At 45.3% G+C, this 6,000-nt stretch overlaps 1 protein-coding gene across 5 annotated transcripts in view; it reads left to right on the top strand.

Moving 5' to 3' along the window:
* Positions 1–443: 443 nt before the first annotated feature.
* STYK1 (serine/threonine/tyrosine kinase 1) overlaps positions 444–6,000 on the top strand; it is a 46,291-nt gene continuing 40,734 nt past the window's right edge. For 3 of the 5 annotated variants that reach the window (XM_078075614.1, XM_078075610.1, XM_078075609.1), the window contains exon 1: positions 444–678. The gene's annotated coding sequence lies outside the window, so the exon portion shown is untranslated. Of the gene's footprint in view, positions 679–4,370; positions 4,429–6,000 lie in introns of all 5 variants that reach the window. The other 2 variants (XM_078075612.1, XM_078075613.1) reach the window with 2 other exon arrangements.

The raw sequence follows: 6,000 nt of genomic DNA, 5'->3' as shown, positions 1-6,000 counted from the left end.
TCCATTTATTCCTTAGCGATTCTCCAGCAAAGCCTGGAGGTTGCGATTATCCCAGGAGAGGACTCATCAAGCTAAATCCTGATCAAATCCGGACCTTTTAGAGCACCGATGAAGGCCGCTGCTATAAGGTCGGGCATGAGGTGGCGCTGTTGCGCTTTATAATGACTTCCCATTTTTCACTTGGACTCAAGTCTCCTTTATACCTGACCACGTAGCAATCACTAGAGGAGGAACTCAGTAAGTAGATCAGTAACAAGTGCAGCTTTTACAGTTTCAGCAGAGGTTTCCTGCTGGCTAGTGTGTGGTGAGTCCCGGAAACCTCCGTGCCCACAGACTTCCCTTTGTGGGGAGCCCGCCCAAACTCCATCCTTTGCTGGCAGCCACACCCCACCAGTGGGAAGGAGGGACTGAAAAGCATTTCCTTGAGGCTAGCTCACCTTGTCGTATCCAAAGCGATCATTTTTTCCCTTCTGGCTGAGCCAGTTGCACCTGAAATCAGAGTGGCCGGAGGAGGGACACGGTAGTGAGCTGGGGTTGGTGGGCAGGAAGGGGGGGCGCCGGATGGCAGTGATGCAGCTAGGGGTGGACCTGGACGTTTGGGAAGAAAAGAGTGAGGACCAGAGTGGGACGGCTGTGAGCGGCGGTTCGAATTTTATGTGAACGAACAATACTCACCAGGTGAATGAACCTGTGTTTCTTTGGAAGGAACATCTTACAGGTTTTGTCTTTTATATATTTATGACTGTACGGTGTGATATGCCATTCCTTCGTGACCGAATTTCTGTTTTCTTCTTACTTTGTCTTCTCTTTTTCTGTGCCTCTTTCCCTTCTCCCTGTCAACCTCGTCCCCATTTTGTCTGCTTTCTTTCCCTTCTCCCTGTCAACCTCGTCCCCATTTTGTCTGCTTTCTTTCCCTTTCATTTAGGTGACCGTGGCCTCTTTCTGTTAGGAATCCTCTTGCCATCTGAGTTTCTCATACATTTCAGACCAAGCTTTTTTCCTGCTACTTAGTGAGAGCCATCAGCAGTTGTGGAAGTCAGTCTCCTGTAAGGTGCAGCACGCACACACTGAAATGCACCTGGGAACCGTGCCCTCCACCTGACTGACCCTCCTCAGTACTCCTCCCTCCCCCCCCCCGCCTCTCCCCCCCCCTCCGGGGAGGGGCCAGCCTGGTCTTTTAGTGAGAGGTACAGTTGCCCCAGGAACAACCCGGGTTTGGGTCTACTTATACATGGATTTTTAAAAATAAATTCAGTACAGTGCAGTAAATGTAGTTTCTCTTCCTTATGATTTTTAAGTGTTTTCTGTAGCTTACTTTATTATAAGAGTACAGTATATAATACATATAATCTACAAAATAAGTGTTGCTCGATTGTTTATGTTACTGGTAAGACTTCCAGTCAACAGGCTAGTAGTAGTTCAGTTTTTGGGGAATCAAAAGGTATGTTCTTATTTGCTGCTGCTCAGGGGGTCGGTGTCCCTAAACCCTGCATTGTTCAAGGGCCAACTGTTGGGGCAGACTTCAGAGATATTGTGGGTTTGGTTTCAGACCACTGCAATAAAGAGAACATTGTAATGAAGGGAGTCAAATAAAATGTTTGATTCCAGTACAAATAAAAGTTATGTTTACACTGTACTGTAGTCCATTAAATGTGCAATAGCATTATGTGTAAAAAAACAATGTGCATACCTTAATTAGAAGTACTTTATTGCTCGGGAGCCTGGGTGGTATGGTTGGTTAAAGTGCCAGGCTCTTGCTTTCCGCTCAGGTTGTGATCTCAGGGTCTTGAGATAGAGCCCAGCACCAGGCTCCATGTTCAGTGTGGAGTCTGCTTAAGACTCTCTTTCCTGGACGCCTGGGTGGCTCCGTTGGTTAAGGGTCTGCCTTCGGCTCAGGTTGTGATCCTGGGATCGAGACCCACATCGGACTCCCTGCTCAGTGGGGAGCCTGCTTCTCCCTCTGCCTGCCGCTCCCCCTGCTTGTGCTCTTTCTCTCTCTTTGACAAATAAATAAATAAAATCTTAAAAAAAATTTATCAGGGGCATCTGGGTGGCTCAATCGGTTGTGCATCTGCCTTCGGATCGGTCATGATCCCGGGGTCCTAGGATCCAGCCCCACGTTGGGCTCCCTGCTCAGCGGAGAACCTACTTCTCCCTCTCCTCCTCACCTGTGCTCTCTCTCACTATCTCTGTCACACTCTCTCTCAAATAAATAAATAAAATCTTAGAAAAAAATTATCATTTTTTTTTTAAAGACTCTCCCTAGGGGTGTCTGGGTAGCTCAGTGGGTTAATCATCTGCTATGGGCTCAGGTTGTGATCCTGGGGTCCTTTGATGGGGATCCAGCCCTGCCTCGGGCTCCCTGCCAAGCGGGGAGTCTGTTTGTCCCTCTCCCTCTGCCCCTCCCCACAGCTCCTGCTCGCTCTCTCTCATGCACATGCCTTCTCTCTCTCAAAGAAATAAATAAGATCTTGGGGTGCCTGGGTGGTTCAGTCGGTTAAGCATCTGCCTTAGACTCAGGTCATGATCTCAGGGTCCTAGGATTGAGTCCTGCATTCGGCTCCTTGCTCATTGGGGAGCCTGTTTCTCCCTCTGCCTGCAGCTCTCCCTGTTTGTGCTCTCTCTCTCTCTGACAAACAAATAAAATCTTAAAAAAAAAGAAATAAATAAAATCTTTAAAAAAGAGACTCTTTCCCTCCCCCCAATATAAATAAATAAATCTTTTTTAAAAAAATACTTTATTGCTAAAAGCATGTTAACTGTTACCTGAGCTTTCAGCGAGTCATAATCACTGAATGCAGACCACAGTAACAAATAAAATAATAATTTAAAAAGTTTGAAATATTGTGAGAATAACCAAAATGTGGCACAGAGACACAAAGTGAGCAAATGTTGTTGAAAAAATGTAAGGTTGCCACAGACCTGCAGTTTGTAAAAAACACAGTATCTGTGAACCTCAAGAAAGCAAAATTCAATAGGACCGCACACCTGTTTTGCTTCAGTGAAAATCGTACACCCTTTCTTCAGTGCCTTTATCACGGTGTTAGTTTGCTGGGGCTGCTCTAACCAACCACAAGCTGAGTGGCTTGAGCAATAGGAATTTAGTGTCTCATAGTTCTGGAGGCTAGAAGTCTGAAGTCAAGCTGTTGGTTCTTTCTGAGCGCTGGGAGGGAAAGATTTGTCCCAGGCCTTTTTCTTTGGCTTGTAGATGATGGCTGTCTTTATGTTCATATGGCATCCTTCCTGCATATGTGTCTTCAAATTTCCCCCTTTTAAGAGGACACCAGTTGGGGCGCCTGGGTGGCTCAGTCGTTAAGCGTCTGCCTTTGGCTCAGGTCATGATCCCAGGGTCCTGGGATCGAGCCCCGCATCGGGCTCCCTACTCGGTGGGAAGCCTGCTTCTCCCTCTCCTCCCCCTGCTTGCGTTCCCTCTCTCGCTGTGTCTCTCTCTGTCAAATAAATAAATAAAATCTTTAAAAATAAATAAATAAAAGGACACCAGTTATATTGGATTAGGGCCCACTTTAATGACCTCCTTTTATCTCAATTACCTCTGTAATGACAATTTCCAAATAAGGTCACATTCTGTGGTACTGGAAGCTAGGACTTCAACATGTGAACTTTGGGGTGCCACACTTCAACCCGTAACAGTTCCTTGTTCTTGAATTATGTACACACTCAAAGTTAGTTGAGCACATGTATTTCAGTTGTCTTCTGCAGAAACTTTGTTTTCCCACCTTTTCCAACTCTTGGCAAGCAGCTCCTGTGAGCATGTGCTCCAAACTCCTACAGGGAATTTTGTGATTCTGCAGTTCTGTTTTAAACTGAGTGTGTTGGTTTCCTTTTTTATTTTATTTTATTTTCTTAAAGAAGAGAGAGAGGGAGAGAGTATGTGCGCTGAGCAGGGGGTGGGTGGTGAGGGTAGGGGCAGGGGCAGAGGGAGGGGGAGAGAGAGAATCTTAAGCAGGCTCCGAGCCCAGTGCAGAGCCTGACACGGGGCTCGATCCCACGACCCTGAGAGCATGACCTGAGCCGAAATTAAGAGTCAGACGCTTAACTGACTGAGCGCCCCAGGTGCCCCGAGTGTGTTAGTTTCCTACTTCTTCTGTAACAAATCAGCACACATTTGGTGGTTTAAACCAACACAGATTTTTATCTTACAGTTCTGGAAGTCGGAAGTCTAAGATGGGTGGACAGGTCTGCATTGCTTCTGGAGGCTCTAGGGGAGCATCCTTTTCCTTGCTTTTTTTCAGCTTCTGAAGACTGCTTGCATTCCTCGGCTTGTGACTCCTCCATCTGCAAAGCCATGTCGTTTTTCTCACACTCCTCATGCCGGCAGTGATACTTGGGCCTTTTTCTTCCACATTCAGGGTCTTTGTGATTACATCAGACTCGCAGGATAATCCAGAATAATCTCCCTGTTTTAAGGTCAGTTGCTTAATTCCATCTGCAATCTTTATTCCCTTTTGTTATGTTAACACTATTAAAAACTAACATATTGGTAGTTCTGGAGATTTGGACATAGAGGTCTTTGAGGGGCCATTATCTGCCAGCCACACTGAGCTTTCAATGACTGGGTTTTCTTTATTGGGTTTATTGTCCTATTTTCACTCTGACGGATCAATGTTTTACTTGCTATGGGTAGCAAAGAACTTTATATCCCTTTTATAGAGAAAACCAGCGTCCTGCCTAATGATAGAACTAAAAATGTGTTCCCACTGAGCAGAGAGCTGGGTACCCTGATGCTTCCTATCTAACACTGTTAGAAACGACTTCCCAGCCCTACTTGTACTTCTAGCATTACAATTAAATTCTTTATACCCAGTTTATTTGTAGTGGTTATTTTTCTATAAAAATTTCTTTTGGATTCAATGCTATTTTTATATTTTAATTTTTTAAGATTTATTTATTTATTTTAGAGAGAGAGAGATTGGGAGGGGAGGTGCTGAGGGAGAGGGAGAGAATTTCAGGCGCACTCTCTGCCAAGTGGGGAGCCTGGTGAGGGACTTGATCCCACAACCCGGAGATCATGACCTGAGCTGAAATCAGGAGTCAGATGCTTAACTGACTGCACCACCCAGGCGTCCCTCAATGTTATAGGTGAAGTTAGCTATTTTTTTATTGAGCAGACATATGAATTTTGATATGTGTCAGACACTCGTCTAGTGGAAGGGATACAGTAATGAAGAAAGAAAATAGACGAAGTCCTGAAATTCTTGTTCTCATGAAGGTGTCTGTCTCTCTCACTTCATTCTTGTCCTTCCCACCAGGCTAGGTTTAGTCAGTCTCAATTGCCCACCGTACTTCTGACTTTAGATGTGGCTACTGCCCTCTGCCTACTTCTGGGTTGTGCTAATGAAGGACCTAAAGAAGCTGACCAGGCCCTCCAGGAAATTACCATCTGGTTGGGAAGAGCCAGATAATAACAGATGAATCAATTAAGCACTAAGTAAGCAGGTTGAGTCTTCGATGCTCTATATTAGCATATCATCTCTTGGACCCAGTTTCTAACAGGGAAAATGAAAGTAGAAGGGGATGAGTGCACACACCCACCCACAAAGCAGCTCCTTGCACAAACATCCGTGTAGAGTGGAAAGAGTCCAGTTCTGAGTGCAGGGACCTGAAATCTGTTTTAAGCTCTGGCACTTTTTTTGTGCTCACTCTTTTATTATGATTTACCTCAATGTCCTTCATTATCTCATATGTTTCCCCCTCTCTTAGCGAATGAAGGGTTGAGGTAGACTGGGAAACCTCAGGGGAATCTTCCCAGGTTAAAAAAAAATGAGTCTTTTATTTTTGAATTTCTCACAATTTCTCTGAGTTTCCTAACTAGGAAAATAACGAGGGGATAGGTTAGAATTTAGCTGGGGTGACAGTCACCTCTGGGCAAGAAAGGAAAGTGGGGATGGGGTGAAGGGGTTCCCACCGGTCCCTTGACTTCAGCCTCTTTTCCTGAGGTTACTACTCTTACCCCCTCAGCTCAGATGCCCTTCTCTACTT

The sequence above is a fragment of the Halichoerus grypus genome, chromosome 6 (assembly GCF_964656455.1).
Source record: "Halichoerus grypus chromosome 6, mHalGry1.hap1.1, whole genome shotgun sequence".
In the NCBI taxonomy this organism is placed as follows: Eukaryota; Metazoa; Chordata; class Mammalia; order Carnivora; family Phocidae; genus Halichoerus; species Halichoerus grypus.
The sequence above is the reverse complement of the archived record's forward strand: the minus strand, read 5'-3'. Positions and strand labels throughout refer to the sequence as shown.